Below are 15,916 nucleotides of genomic sequence, written 5' to 3' on the forward strand. Positions count from 1 at the left end.
ACACTGATGATGACTGAGATGTTCAATCACTTATGTGTTTTGAAGGACAAACGTACACCTAACGATCATTTTTCAGCCATTGCCGAGGGTTTTTTTCCCCCAGAGAGGTGTTCCAGTTGGTTGCAGTCACATCCTGTACATGATTTCAGCTCACATCAACCTCATCTGTTAGGGAAAGGTTATCTGTCCCCCTGTTGAGCAGAGAGAGTGATGTGTGATAGACTCTGTGAGGCTTCTGTGAGCATGTGATCAAGTCAGTCTACCTGTTTCCATCAGCACAATAATTAATAGTGTCAGATACGTCTCTGGTATCCTCTACGTTCTTTTCCGTCACACAAAGTCCCCCGGACAACAATATTGTGTGCCCAGCAGCAATATCGACTGGTGTTACACAATTTAGCCCTTATCAGCTTGATGTAGTGACATGGAAAAGGTCATGATGTCATACCTGCGAGATATGTAACGAGTTTTTCCTCATACGTCGGACCAGAGCACATTATCTCGCATGTAGAGTTGATTTAAAGCAACTCTAATCCTTGTGTGTGTTTGAACTTCCTTCCTCTACCTGAATTCACAATGCATTCCCTGTTTTCTGAATCTTGACCACTGTGATAGCTTAAATGTATTCCTACAAGATGAATGGTGTTAAAATATAAATTAAAAAAATAGATCTCTACACTGATTAATGTTCCCAGAGTTTTGTTCTAGGAGTGCTGTAATTTACCTTTTGTTGCACCCACTTTCACTCAACCTACCTGATTCTACTTTTAGTGATTTCCTGCTTGGAGCTGAAATAACTGTCAACAAGCACCTAGGGAGTGGGTGGGTGTCAAATTGTTGTTGTGAGTTGTTCATAACCAGATTAAAGTAAGCTTTATATTCTTAACATTTTCTCAACTACTGGCTGCAGGGAGGGGGTGGGAGGGTTTTGCGAGTTGTTCTTTTATCCTTTCAGTAATCACAAACATACCCACACCGCTGGGATTTTACCTGTTTGGTTTGTGCATTATTGGACGTAGTTAAACAATAGGTGTCTCATAGACTACTGAACATAGTTCTATGAGCCAGATAAGCTGTTCAACTCAATAATGTCAATGTTGCCATTCTGATTTGCTGTCACATGCTGTCAAATTGCGGCCAGAAAATACCTACAGCCAGAGCTTGACATTAACAACCGCCCACTCGCCAAATGCGGTTGAATTTGAGCTGTGGCAGGTTACACAGTTGCTCCTACTTGCCACTTTGGCTTTGCTGAATTTAATTGTAGCCTTCTCAAAGGTCATCTGAATTAATTAACTATTGGCAAAGTGATACAATGACACTACAACTCCCATGAGCACTCGTGACGGACGATACTTCAGTGTTGGTTGGACAAAAAACAGTACAGTTGAGAAACACAGCTATAACTAGAGAAGTAGATCTAGACGTGATTAGCAACTATCCGTATGTGGTGGAAAAAGAAAAGAGTCTTCAACGACAAGTGGAAGGCAGGTAGCGAGTGGCCTTCGTATGATGCCGTTTTTACGAAAAAGCAAAAAGGGGTTTCGTTTGTGATTTGTAATACAAACTTAAATTTGAAACTGTAAAATAACACAAAGTTTCAGTAACTCATCTAAAACATGGGAGGGGGGGGGGGGGTCACGATGGTCTACTGTTTTGAGATGCACCTGTATGTGATTGCTGCTTAGATATGCTGTATATAGAGTAATTACTAAGGCTTTCAATTAAAAATATTTAAATGTTCTATCTTTTATGAATTGTATGTATTTGAATTGCATTAGACTTAAGTGTTTATTGTTGTTATAGATAAATTATGTTGTTAATAAATGCTGTTTTTAAACAGACAGTATCCATCTTGCCAGTTTTTTTTCAGAAGAGTTATCTCTCTAATTTATCTTCGACATCCCTGCACCATTTTTTTCGATATGGATAAGAAGCTGCCTTTTATAAAGGGTTTTTTTTTAAAATATATTATATATACAAATTTGTGGCTAGTGAGAATGCTGAGAGGCTAGTAACTTTTGAAAACCACTAGCCACAGTGGCTGGTGTGAAAAAACGTTAGTGTCGAGCCCTGCCTACAGCCATCAGTAAATGGAGTTCTGTGACTCCTGTGACATGATTATCTATTTTACAAATAATTTCTTCCTGCTGAAGGCTGATAGGATTGTCAAATATGCAAATATCCTGTCAATTATGCAAATATAGTATAGTAATTATTGGACCAATTCTAATTTTGATCTGCTAATGCCAATAGACAGGGGCAGCCTTTGAAATCTGGGGGCTCTAAGCATTATTTTGTTTGGGATCCTCCCTTGTTGTAACGTGTTGTACAACTTTTATTATAACTATTAGTTGAAGCACTCATAATGTACACAAAAGCATGTAAAGTGAGACCTATTAGCAGCAACTTTATCTTTAGATGGACCACAGTAGATATAGTATTGTCTTTAACACCCTAACCATATGAAAAGTCCTTTTGAGAGCATTTTGTGTGATTAGGTTAAAGTCTGATACATATTTTAGTATTATGTTCTGTGGGTCCAGCATCTTCTCTTCTGAAAATCTTAAGCACCTGTAAATAATAGATAACCGTACTAATATTAATTTAATCAGCGTCTTTCGACCCCCTTCACATATAAAAATATAAAATATACTGTTTATACTATAGCTTTGCTGAATATGCCCATATTAAACATTTTAAATTCATTATTTAACCAAAAGTGATATGATCATGTGGTAATATTTTCCAAGCTGCAGTTCATAAACATTGCTGCCTGTTGACAATAATCAAATGTAAATACTTGTATTTTACTTTCACTTATTTCAGGCACAACCTGGAAGTGACTGCCAAGCAAGCAACAGAGATGCAGACAAACCAGAGAGAGCTGCTCAGAAATGCACCGCAAGCAAGCACATCGGCTTAGCATTACTGTTATTTGCTCACATCAGACTTGGAGAGGAGAAAACACAGGTTTCCTGATTGCTGTTCCTCCTTTTTCTCTCATGGTGTGTTTTTTTTCCTCAACTTGTGACCTGATAGTTCTGCTTCATCCTCCCATCAAAGTTGTAAACACTGACACACGAGGGGAAGAGGCGGGGTCCTTGCGTAATTGTTCGCTTATGTGTCAGGGTGTCTCTGCCTCTGAAGTCAGAGGATTACCAAAGAGATAGCAATTCAGCTTGAGGGAGACATGAATGTGCGTATTATATTTCAAGGCAACCCATCCAACTGTCAACAAATGTCAACCTCATGGGGGCACTGAAGGAAAAGTCAGGGGATCTCCAAAGTCATTAAGATTCAACCTTTGGATACCATGGATATTTGTACCATATTTCATGGCAATCCATATAGATCCGTCTAGATATTGATAAGATATTTTAATAGAAAGGCAAAAATGTCAACCTGAATGTCAGTACGAATTCATGGCACTCCATTTAATAGTTGAGATGTTTCCGTCTAGGCCAGGGATGGGCAATTCCTGTCCTGAAGAGCCAATGTCCTGCATGTTTTAGGTTTCTCCCTACCCTAACACACCTGAGTCTAACAATAATCAAACTGTGACAAGCATCAGCTGCTTGATAACGAGCAAATCATTAGAATCAGGTGTGTTAGAGCAGAGAGAAACCTAAAACATGCAGGACAGTGGCTCTCTAGGACCAGAATTGCCGACCCCTGGTCTAGACCAAAGTGATGAACCAATCAACAGACCAATACTGCCACCCCTAAAGTCAGTCTAATAGGCACTTTGCAAAAAAAAGGCAAGTCATTTATTCTTTCTTTCAGCAGGTTTTCCTTTTAAAACATATATTCTTGACGGACTGTCAGAACCACGGACTCAAACCTACTTAACACAGCAACAGCAATCGTGAGCAATTTAGCACATTAAAATGTTAACTGTTTCTGTGGGCATTCCCATCTGTTATTTGTTAAAACACTGGGGCTCATTACAGGAATAGAATATATAATATATCATAATATATATTTTAATTAGAAAGCTGACATAGCACCATATGTCTCTGGTTTGCAACATGTGGATCTGGGGGATATGCACATCTGACACTAACTTGCATTACAAATACGTGTACTGGAACTTCTGTGAATGCTGCACTGCACTTTTTCACAGGTTTTTATTTTGTAAGGAAAGACTTGTGGATCATAGCAAAGTTTTACCATGACTTTAAGTGTGAATTGAATGATGTGATGGAATTTTTATAGTTACTGTATGAACATCAGGGTTAAGGATCTCTTGTGAAAAAAAAGTTAAGGGGGTCTTAAAAGCAACTTTTTTTGGGGGGGTCTGGAAAAATATGTAGAATCTTTGTCATTTGCAAAATGTCTTTTAAACACATTATGTTCTGCAGTATTTTATATTCAAATAGCAACACATTTATTCACAAGTATGAAATATACAAAAACAAGTGGAGGAAAAATTCAAACAGGGGAACCTCCACTCAGCATGGCAGTGCTTAAAATACATGGCACCACCTGCCAAAATACCCCCCAGGTGGACGGTAGCAGCCATGCATCTCTTCCCAACGACTTCAACTCTTTCTACACCAGATTTGAGAAAAATAACCACACCCAGCTTGAAGAGATTAGGACCACACTTCAACCCAGCAGCTGTGCACTCACCTTCAACACAGAGATTGTGGTGAGGGTTCTGAGGAGGACTAAAGAGACCAGCTCACCTGGCCCGGACAACATCAGCGGCCGTGCTCTAAGGTACTGTGCTGAACAGCTAAGAGAAGTGTTCCAGATCCTCTTCCAAAGATCCTTCGACAGCTGTACAGTTCCCCAGATGTGGAAACATCCCACAGTCATCCCCGTCCCTAAGAAGAGCTCTACCAAAGTACTCAACAACATCAGACCTGTGGCCCTCACCTCCCTTGCGACGAAAGCTGTGGAGACAATAGTGACACAACATATCATTGTGGAAACAAACTCCCTGCGAAACCGCCTGCAGAAGATTACCACCGTATGCTCCGAAATCATCGGATTACCCCTCAGGACTGTGTCTGCTGTGTATGAACATTTAACATGCAGGTTGGCAAACCGGATCATGCCGGACCGTTCAAACGCCCTCTTCTCATCGTTTGAGTGGCTCCCATAGAGTCTCTACGGCTCTGCTAGCCTGTCTGCGGGACACAGAGGACTACCCAAGGGCTACCTTTGTGCCCAGGGCAGTCCAGCTCCTCAATCATAGACCTCTCCCTCACACATACAAACCCTCAACCCCTTGTTTATTCTGTTAGGTTCGTAACTTATTTATCTGCCTATTCTTAGTCACTCCTTTCTTTCTTTTTGTCATTGTGCAATGTCTGCTCTACGTGCCTTACCTTTAATTTCCCCCCTGAGGATAAATAAAGTTTTCTTGAATTTTGAATACAGAAAGATATTGATATAGTGTTTCCTCTTTCAGTGCCACAATGGTTTGGTATAGCTCGTCGTGTAAGTGGCCTTGTTGTTAACAATATTAGCCTTGGTGATGTGTGTGCAAAGCGTGTATAGCCTAGTTGATTGCTTTGGCCTGCATCCATGACATCTTGTATTGCGTACTGAGAGACTTGACTAGCATAACAGTGGAGCACTAATAGAAGGGACACTCTGATTGGCAGAAGGTATTTTGCACAATAATATCCTCACGCTCATTGAAGACTCATTTGCTATCATCTTCCTGTCTTGCCACCTTGTGTTTGTGCTTTGAAATGAATAATTTAGACAGAGGAGAGATTTACCAGATATTCCATCAAACAATAATTAAAGTCTGAGAAATTTTAGAAAGTTCATGATGTTACATCCTGTCTGTAGAAATGTGTGTTGCTTGTCTATACTGAGTGCTCACTTTGAGTGTATTCACATCAAATATCTCATTGAAATCCACATTTTTGTCTCGGAGAAAAGCCTGCACGTTTCGACATGTTCACACTACCGTCAAGACAATTGAACATCAAGTGCCACATTTCAGAAGTTGTTCCAAATGTCATCGACCGAGCATGTAATGTCACCAAGTATATTTTAATTAACGTAGTGAGAAAACTTAGCATTGACAATCCTTGGCATTGTCGACAGAACAGGTGCAAGCAGACAAACTCGATTAACATTACTCAATACCAGACAATGAGGGACATCTACAGCTACAGTTATTTTAATGATTTATGTCGCTCTACCGTAAAGATGGATATATTTAATAAGGTACATATCATAAACAAAACTCACTTTTCAGTGCTTCTGCGCATACATTTAAATATCTGGAGTGCCTAGCATCCAACAAACTGTGAAACAAGACAACCTAGTTATTGTTTTGTTAAAAAATCACTCTCCTCTTGTGTCATGTACTTCCCATATTTTCTGTTTTCTGTTTTCCTCAGCACCTTTATTTCAGTAATTTGTGTGATATTCCTGTAGTCCTGCTTGTCTTTCCCTGTACACCTGTTTTACGTTTACCCTTGTCAGCGTGTTGCCTCTCCTTGGTTACCCGGTTACCCTTCTGTTCCCGCTCTGAGATATGTCCTGTCTATACCCTTTTCCCATTTTGTTCTTTATCAGTTCGATGTTGATTTTTTTGTGCAGAAGCCTTTTTTGATCCTTATGCTCAGCATTTGTTTGTTTTTTCCAGTGCTTTGGTTTGGATTCCTTGTTTTGGGAAATTAACAGTTTGTTCTTTTGTTCTCGTTTCCTGCCGTTTCTGCGTTTTGGTCCACCTGCCAGCTTCAACAGGCTCGTTATAATTTATCGCCCTCCATCTGAGTGTCTCCACCACAGCTTGAGCAAAGGTGTGCCATATTTTTCCTTCAAGCCTACAAAAGCAGGCCGTGCATTTTCAGACGGGGGGCTTAAACAGAGAATGCGGGTGAATGAGGGTGAATACATGTTAAAGGAAAAAAATATGTATAATTACTGAGTACAAAGCTTTCTAGGTAAAGAGTCTTATCTTGTCTCTTGTACTAGCAGTCTTCGGAGTGATTAAAATTTCATAACCATCCTCCTGACATTTAAAGTACAAATACTGTCAGAAGTTGCGAGCATGTTTTCGTGCAATCTCACTTACACAACCTTTGTGTGGCAGTGATGAGAACATATTTTAAAAAAGCTGATGCTTCACACCATTATTGGTATTTGTTGTCTCCTTAAATCATCAATGCCTTTCTAGCACAGGCATATACTTACCATCATAGGAAACCTACATGTTATTTGCGTCCTTTCTTTAGCGTCCCTGCCCTTGCTCCAACTTGTTATTGTAAATATTTCTCTCCATTTTCTGCTGTTTGTTTATGTTCCACCTTTTTTTAAACCAATACTGCTTGACATTCCTTGCACGAATGCCGTTATCAACATTTTTCATGATGATTTCTCTCAGAGAAAGGAGAGATAAGGCTTCAATATTCCTCCTGTTCATTAATCAGACAGAGGCAGCCTCTCTTCCTCTGGGTGAGGAGAGAGGAGCAGGCAGAGTCAATAGCATCTGTAGGTTGCTTTCCTGTGGTGTTGCTAATTAGTTGATGCTGATGGTTGTCATTAATCTGCTACTGGCATCATCTACAGTCAGCATGCTGCATCGCTCTATAGCTGGGCAGTGACTGTGGGCTGCACCACACACACCCGACGCTCTTAATGCAAATTTCCCAAAGGACAGATATGCTGGCAACCCTTGTATAACTGATCACATTTGTGTACAAGGCTTGCCTTTGCTGCCTTGTACACTGTTTGGCTGCAAGGGTCATCGTTTTTTACTTTTTATCATCATGCTGTACAGTGCAATCAGCAAGACACATTTTTCATTGTTTTGGCTGTGTATTCCAGCACTTTGGATTTCAAATCAAATGACTACCATGAGAGTAAAGTGCTGACTCCCCACTTTCATTTAAGGATGTTTTACATGATGAACAGTGTGAGAATTGTGGTGGGGGTTTTTATACACAGCAGCCCAACGTTAGGGGAGAGAATGTAATTGAACAAGTTTACATAAACTTGAAGGCATCAAATTTATTATTTGGTGTCAAAATAATTTACAGTCAATAACTTCAGTCATCAGGAGACACTTGTGCTGTGCCTGATTCCAAACTGCACACAAACTGTACAGGGCATCCACAACATACTCATCTTTATTTCGCAAGCAAAATTGTAGACATTAACATAATTCCTCATTTCAGGAAATTACACAGTATATGTGTCGTGAATCCAACTGCAATCTTAGAACGGCAATTAAACTTCACAAAGAGAAAGTCCAACCCGTTCTCGTCACTTACAACACTTAGTCAGACCCATCGGTGTCAAACTGTACCACTCCACTACTGTCACTCTTTTAAACGCGGGGCACGTGTGGTTAACTTTGTGTGTGTGTGTGTGTGTGTGTGTGTGTGTGTGTGTGTGTGTGTGTGTGTGTGTGTGTGTGTGTGTGTGTGTGTGTGTGTGTGTGTGTGTGTGTGTGTGTGTGTGTGGGTGTGTGGGTGTGTGTGTGCGGGGGGGGGGGGGGGGTTGGATGGCTCAGCAGCATTTTCAATTTATTTTCATTTCGAGACTGAGCATTCATTCTTGACCTTTCAAACAGCAAATTCCCCACTTTACCCACAAGACCCATTAGTAGCTTTTCTGAGACAGGCAGACTCATTACATATGCAAAACCTGCTTAGAACCAGAGTGCAGTATAGTATATTGGATTGGGGCATAGCTACGGTGGCCCTGATGGTCAAAACACGACAAGTATTATATACATATTATGTTGCAATTTGGAGTGTACAACAACTTATAACAGTGTTTTGTGAGCATCACATACAATATGCTATTTCATCAGGAGACTGTGTTGAAATATGAGAATTTCAATTAAACATTGTTTAAGGTTTAAGCACGAAAGTCAGTAAACAGTCTGCATTGATCTATGACTGAATGAATGTGGGTGTTCCTTACAGTATCGGCTGTCCACAGCTGCTTCATATGAAGAGTTTTTCCCTCAGTTCATGAAACCCCTGCATTTGAAGGCTCTGATATGTTGACAACACCGCACCCAAGAAGTGCCACGCCAGAGTGCAGTGCCATACACACGGCTATTCCCTGTGTTTACCTTTATTACATTACTTCAACACATTGCAGTGCAAAGGCTGTTGTGTAACATTAATTAGATGTGACTATGTACAGCGTCCCTTTTGTACATTTCTCTGCTACACAGACATCAACCAAAACAAAAGATGCACACGGACACACCCACAGAGTCAGTGCGCTTACCTTGCGCTTTGCATGCTGTTGCTCCCTCATAGAATGGAGCCGGGATAATTTACATTTTCTTTTATCTTCCAGTCCAAAACTGTTAGGCAGCAATGTGCCACAAGGAAGCCAGTCATCTGGAAATCCAAGAGAAGAAGAACTTCTGTTTGTTGCAAACTGACAGACATTGCACCCAGAGGAATCATTGTCTAATACGTACCTACCTTTTTCCAGTTTAGGTCTCACCAAATATGGTTCTTTTTTTGCTGTTGTGTTTTCTGAAATGTCTTGTTTTTTAAATGTTGTTTTGTGTTCTGAACTGTGTTATTATGTAAAATGTGTTTTGGCCCTCAAGACTACCGACTATAGCTATAGTATCTACCTGTCACAAGCCCTATCCTTCTGTACGATTTAAACATTGTCAATACAGTTGAACTCTATAATCTAGTAAAAAACGTTATTATTCTTGAGACCACGGCAGAAAAAGAGGCTGTGTTGTAAAGCTCTTTAAAACTTTCTCCCGTTGTTAGGGCTTGTTCAGGGTATTCTGTTGACCTTTCCTCACCTAAGGATAAACTGTTATACATACAACATTCATGTCCTTATTTGCATCTGGCAGATAGTATTCATTTCCAAGGAAGCATACAAGCAGCACTATGAAGGTATGCAGAACATGCTGAGTAGCCATCATGTACACACAAACAAAAATATGACTGAATAGCACTACGGTATATGAAGGCCATTTCTAGTCACAAGCTGTTTATCTATATCAACAAGCATTGCTGTTGTGTTATATCCTGCTTGCTCAACTCAATATCAAAAGAAATCCTGAATTTTTAAACGTCTTCACCTTCTTCCAGGCCCGTACAACAGCCATGGGGTCAGGTGGTCAAGAAAGTTCTTACAAGTCACCTTGGTTGTTTCGTCCTGCTGTATGTCTAAAAACAGCTAATACCTACCCCTGTGTCCTTGAATCTACTTTTTCTGTATCAAACCAAGACTCGGTCTCTCCCTAACCTTTACCAAGTGCTGCCAGTGCCTGAAGTTAACAATAAAAATGCTTAATAATATTGTAGTCACTATGAGACAATATTGTGTTGCATGACTGGCTATTTTGTCTGAAAACTAATGCAATATGTCTGGGAACGTTTTATAGATTAGTTTAGTGCCAACATGTTTGAGACTTACCAGAAACCTTAATTAACAATATGTCCTCATTATGTTAATACACAATGTAATCTGGTTGGCATTAGAGCGCTTTTGCTTTTGTCAATTTGTTGTGTATAAATGTGTATAAAGGCAAGTTTCAATATGGATGTGAGCTCTTAAACCCTTAAAGCTTGTTTTATTTCTGCCATGTACCGAGGAAAAGTCAAAGCAATAAAAAATATCATTGTCCTAATAGTTCCTGGCTGCACTGCACACTACGCAACACTTTGGAGACAGTGAATGTCAGATGTTCAAAAGAATGCAATGATTTCTCACTCCTACATCTCATTCAGCAGGAAGCAATTCCTATGAAGTATTTGTAGAAAAAATACATGCAGACTTTGGCTTGACATTGACAATTAGGTACCAGCTGGTGTAGACACAGCGTCTCCGTGGCGTGGACCTTGTCAGCACTGATGACAGTTAGGGTTGACAAGTTCCCAGAATCAGCCTGAAAGTTTCACAGCATCTGTGACTTCCTCTGTGGAGAATTTGTCATGGGTGATTGCGTTAGTGGCAGCATTAACAGACATCACTGCCCCCCCCCCCACACACACACACACACACTCACACACACACACAAACACACACACTCACAGACACACACAAACACACACACACAAACACACACACTCACAGACACACACACACACACACACTTACACACCACCACCAATGGCGCTATAAACTTCCTTTGATGCAAATATTCACTGAGCACATGACTGAAATCCATTTTCTCTGGCACAGACCCCACACTGACACATCTCGAAAAAACTAGAGAGACTTGCTCTTCCCAGGAGTGTCTGGGTTCAGGAGGGAGAGGGGAACAGACAGACATGACCTTCTTCCTCGGCTCTGCCTGGGGATTCTGTCAACATAAACTGTAACAAAGACATTGGTAGCTTCAGTCCAACTTTGTAGTTTTGTCACTACACCGGAAAAATATGAACATCCGTGGAAGGTTGAAACTGCATTGAAAACTCTGAAATCCATGTAATTGTAAATCCTTCCGAAAATTGATCTCTTAATGGTGACTGCAGCTGTCACGTTAACAAATTACCTTGGAAAAATATGTACAAGTTAATATCGTGAGGCATTGTAGATCTGACTCAGACATAAATAAACAAAGTAATTGCTTGTCAGATTGGCTTTTAGAGCAGGTTTATACTGTAGAAGAATAATAGTCATGACAGCTGTTTTCTGGCAAAGTTTTTCTCTCCTTAACCACAACAACAGCCCAGGGCCCAAAAACTTGATCACTGTTCTGTTGTTAGCTGACTTCCACCATAAACCAATTTAAAATCTCATCTACAAACTGAAGTCGAAAAAATAGTTTGACATTTTGACAAATATACTTATAATTGGTACCGCTCGCATACCTTTATCCACCTCCCACCCCCCAGCTGCCACCCGCTCGACTCATTTACTTAGAAAGAGCAGAAATTAAATAGAATCCATACAATGCATACATAAAAGGAGCACACCTAAAGGTATGTTATTACAGCCTGTCAAATTGTGCCCACACAGGATGATGGCAAAAGGAGATGCTTACCTTAATTAATTTCTATGAGTTTGAAGGGATTTGTACACTGCTGTTGTGCTCCGGGGGCCAGATGTATAAAACTTTGTATAGATTCATGATTTAAAAAGACAGAAATGCACATTCACATTCTTTTCTTCAGATTTATAAAGCTGTGCATACACATGGTTTTGTTTTTTAAATTTCATTGTGGAGTAAGAAGAACAGCAAAGAACATGTGCAATTTGAAATATTGAGACATATTGGTGAGCATAGCAGCTGCCATTATGCATGACTGTTATGCACTATGGGAATATGGTGGTCATATCTGAACAGGCTTTACAAAGGGCCTAACAAAAAATAGAAAAGAATGTAAACGGGTAATGAAAGTTGTGCCTCTAAGGTAAAACAAAAAAGTGACAAGTGAAGACATTAAAGCAATGAGCTTTAATCGAGAGAGAGCGATCAATCTGTCAATCATTTCCGTATCCGGGCCAGGTGAGGGTTCCCGTGTTGAGTCAAATTAAGCCGCAGACTCCACTCCTGGTGAAAAAAAGACCAACTTAGTTTACTAAGGCCTGGCATAATCCATTAAAAAAATGCATATTGGTCAGTTCATCTTTGATTTCTAAGGAGCGTTATCAATGGTTCAGACCCTAATGCTCTCTGGATGCAAGTGGATAGACCTACAACCAACCAGCGCAACGAGACTACGTAGCACGTAGTGACACATGCAAGCAGTGGGAAAAAAGGCTGTGCTCACCTGGTAGAGTGGGCGCCCTAAATACAGCAAATAAGTCCTCAACGTAGCATCAGGCGTTGGACTCCATGTCAACCCCTCTCCCTCCCCATCATTTCCTGAATGGATCCAATTTTGATTTTGCAGGAGTTATGACACTTGTATGATGTGAAGCCCAGTCCATTGCATTTTCGGGGCCTGGTTGCACTGGACAGAGTATCAGTTAATTCATTAACTACTAGCATGGTTCTTCTCTCTCAGTCATCGTCTTAAAGCTGCCTCATATGAGATTAACCGTTGTGATTGGTCAGGGAACGGTGTTTGGGGAGGGGGAGGACAGACACATATACCAGAGCCAAAGAAAAAGCTTACATCCCATTAAAAGAGGAGAAATAGCATCATTATTGTCTCCTTCTCTGCTTTCCTGGATTAAAATAGAGGCAGGTTTCTTCCCAGCTTGTTTTATCAACGGTCAATATAAGTGGATTTAAAGGTCCAGTGTGTAGGATTCAGTTAAGATTGCAACCAAAAGAAATTATTTTTCACAAATGTATCGTTGCCAATAATACGCTGCATATTTATAAAAAAAAAAAAAAATGATGGAAATATTATCAAACAATTTAGCGGACCCCCTGTAGTAACTCTCAGGACCCCCTGGGGTTCCTGGACCCCGTGTTGAAATCTCTGTAATAAACCCATTAGTAAAAATAAAAAAATATTACTACTCACTGACCTTTCAAGTGTTGTGACTGAAATGGGTGGTGAGTTTAGTAAGCATTTAAAGCTATAAAGGATATCACTAATGTCTTTAGTTATGCTATCTAAATGACTGACAGGAGCTGATGTTGCCGTTGCCTGGTGACAGTAAAAGGATGCTGCCAAAGTTTCCGCCTGAGCAGGTCTCTGGAAATAAAAGCAGCAAAGTGTCCCTCCAATTTTCAAGTTCATCCTGCTAGATCCGTCTCTAAGAATCCCGCTAATGGATTTGAACATGAAGAAGGTTGAGGTTATTACTAAATCTTTTTTGGCAGCACACTGCAGAATTATGTTTGACCCTCAGTTTATTCAGAATACTTTTAATGAGAGATGAAAAAATAATATAATGGATAGAGATTCTGAAACCACAAAAGCACATTATGTTTATATGAATATCTGTTTTTCAGACAGAAAATGAGTGGTGCTGGTGCATGTACTATACATGAATAGCATAAAAAAAAACAAATCAGCTGCTTGTATTTTTGTGTCATTTTGGAACAATACAGGAAAATCAACAAGATGATTATAATTAAGGACTAGACTGATTTTCCCTGTTGTTGATGTTTTGTTTTTGTTTTTCATTTTCAATTCATTGATTCTATTGTCACCTAAAATAAACTACTCATTTGAACCTTCAAGTCTAGTGTTCATCCAGATGACAAAACTGCTTTTTCATTCTCAATATAACCACTCACACTTCATAAAAAGCCCTTTTGGGTGCCCTTGAGCTTCATCCGCAGCACCTTTTGATTGCTCCACTGGTTTGAGGACATGGGGATCACACAAATTAAATTCAGCCATGTGGTAAGACAAAGGCTGACACCATTTCATTTCAGCCGGTCGCTAATGCCACCTTTCAGGACCCATGTTGCATTTCACAGCCCTGTCTGTGCTCGGGGGAGGCAAAGTCACCTCCTCTTCCTGGTGCCGCTGAACAAATGTCTCCCCAGGTAGTGAGCAACACCTTGGAAATGTAATTAGCCATCAAGACTCTGCTGTCAGCTCTGGTGCAAATTCTGAATGTGTAATTAATTTCACACTATAATCATCTATAGAAAATCTAAAGGTGGGAATTTTAAGTGGCATTCATATATGGACATTGCTACCAGGATTTAATGGCAACTTATTTTATTTTTAGAAAGTACTTTGTTCTTGTTCCACACAGAGCATGTAGAGATGACGTTTGGGTGGATGGATTATTATTAATGTCATTATTGGATTTTTAAAACCACTTCCTGTATCATGAGACAAAAAAAAATGGGCGTATACAGATGAAAACACTGTAGGTTGATTGTGCAAGCATTCATCTATCCATCTTCAACCGCTTGACCCTATTGGGGTCGCGGGGTGCTGGAGCCAATCCCTTCTGACATCAGGCGTGAGGCGGGGTACACCCTGGACAGGACGCCAGTCTATCACAGGGCACATAGAGACAAACAGAGACAGACAACCATTCACACCCACGGGCAATTTAGACTCATCAATTGACCTAACACGTGCATGTCTTTGGACTGTAGGAGGAAGCCGAAGAACCTGGAGCAGGTTCGCAGGAGCAAACAAGGAAGGAAGGTGACATAGTATAAGAGCCGTTCAGGTTGGAGGATGGATCAAACAACAGGGCTTTCACCAGGAGACCACGTTCATGTCTAAAACTCATTAGCGACTTCTTTACCATCTTTGTTATGGGTTTAATTCCTTGACGTTGTTAACCCCTAACCCTAACCCTTAAGGCCAATCCATGATCTAAGTACTTTTATTGCCGAAACTTAAGTTAAACATTTAAAACTATAAGCATGTGTTTAAAACTGCAACCATTTCACAACTTAAATTAAAGTTAACATAAGTTAAATGAAACGGCCATTTGGGAGTCATAGGTAATCGACCCAGTCTGTCATTAAGGTATGTGGTTAAAGGATTAAGTTACTAAAACACTTTGATTAAGGTCAGTGGTGTAGTGGAGGGTATACGTAGGGAAGGTTTCCGTTGCCACTGTGTGCACAAGATTGTCCAAGCCACATATTTCTAAAATACCGCAGTGCTGTGTTCCCAGTTGTTTAAACAGATGAGTTTTTTAAAAAAAAAAACAATGTAATTGTTATTTTACCTCTTTCTTATCGATGAAAAGATGTCTAACTGACGAAAAAGTGATCGTAGTTGTTCACATTTGTTGTCTGTTTTGGCTCAACGGAGCGTTTGGACCCGGAAATTGTATTTTGAAAGTGTTACGTCAGACTTATCAGCCGGTTAGGAGATGTAAAGTGTAACTTAATATTAAAGTTGCTATGCATTTTAAAAATACTGTATGGTGTCAGTTTATAATTTCCAGTTCCACTGCCACACAGTACAAAATCACAACTATAAAATTGGGGAAAAGACACAAATACAAAGAAGGAGTTTAAGTTAAACTGTATTTTTAACAAGCATGCCACAATATAGCACGGCATTGGCTTTGCAATAGTATGTTGTAACAGTAGATGAATGTCCTCAATAGC

The sequence above is a fragment of the Echiichthys vipera genome (genome assembly GCF_963691815.1).
Source record: "Echiichthys vipera genome assembly, chromosome: 2".
Lineage (NCBI taxonomy): Eukaryota > Metazoa > Chordata > Actinopteri > Perciformes > Trachinidae > Echiichthys > Echiichthys vipera.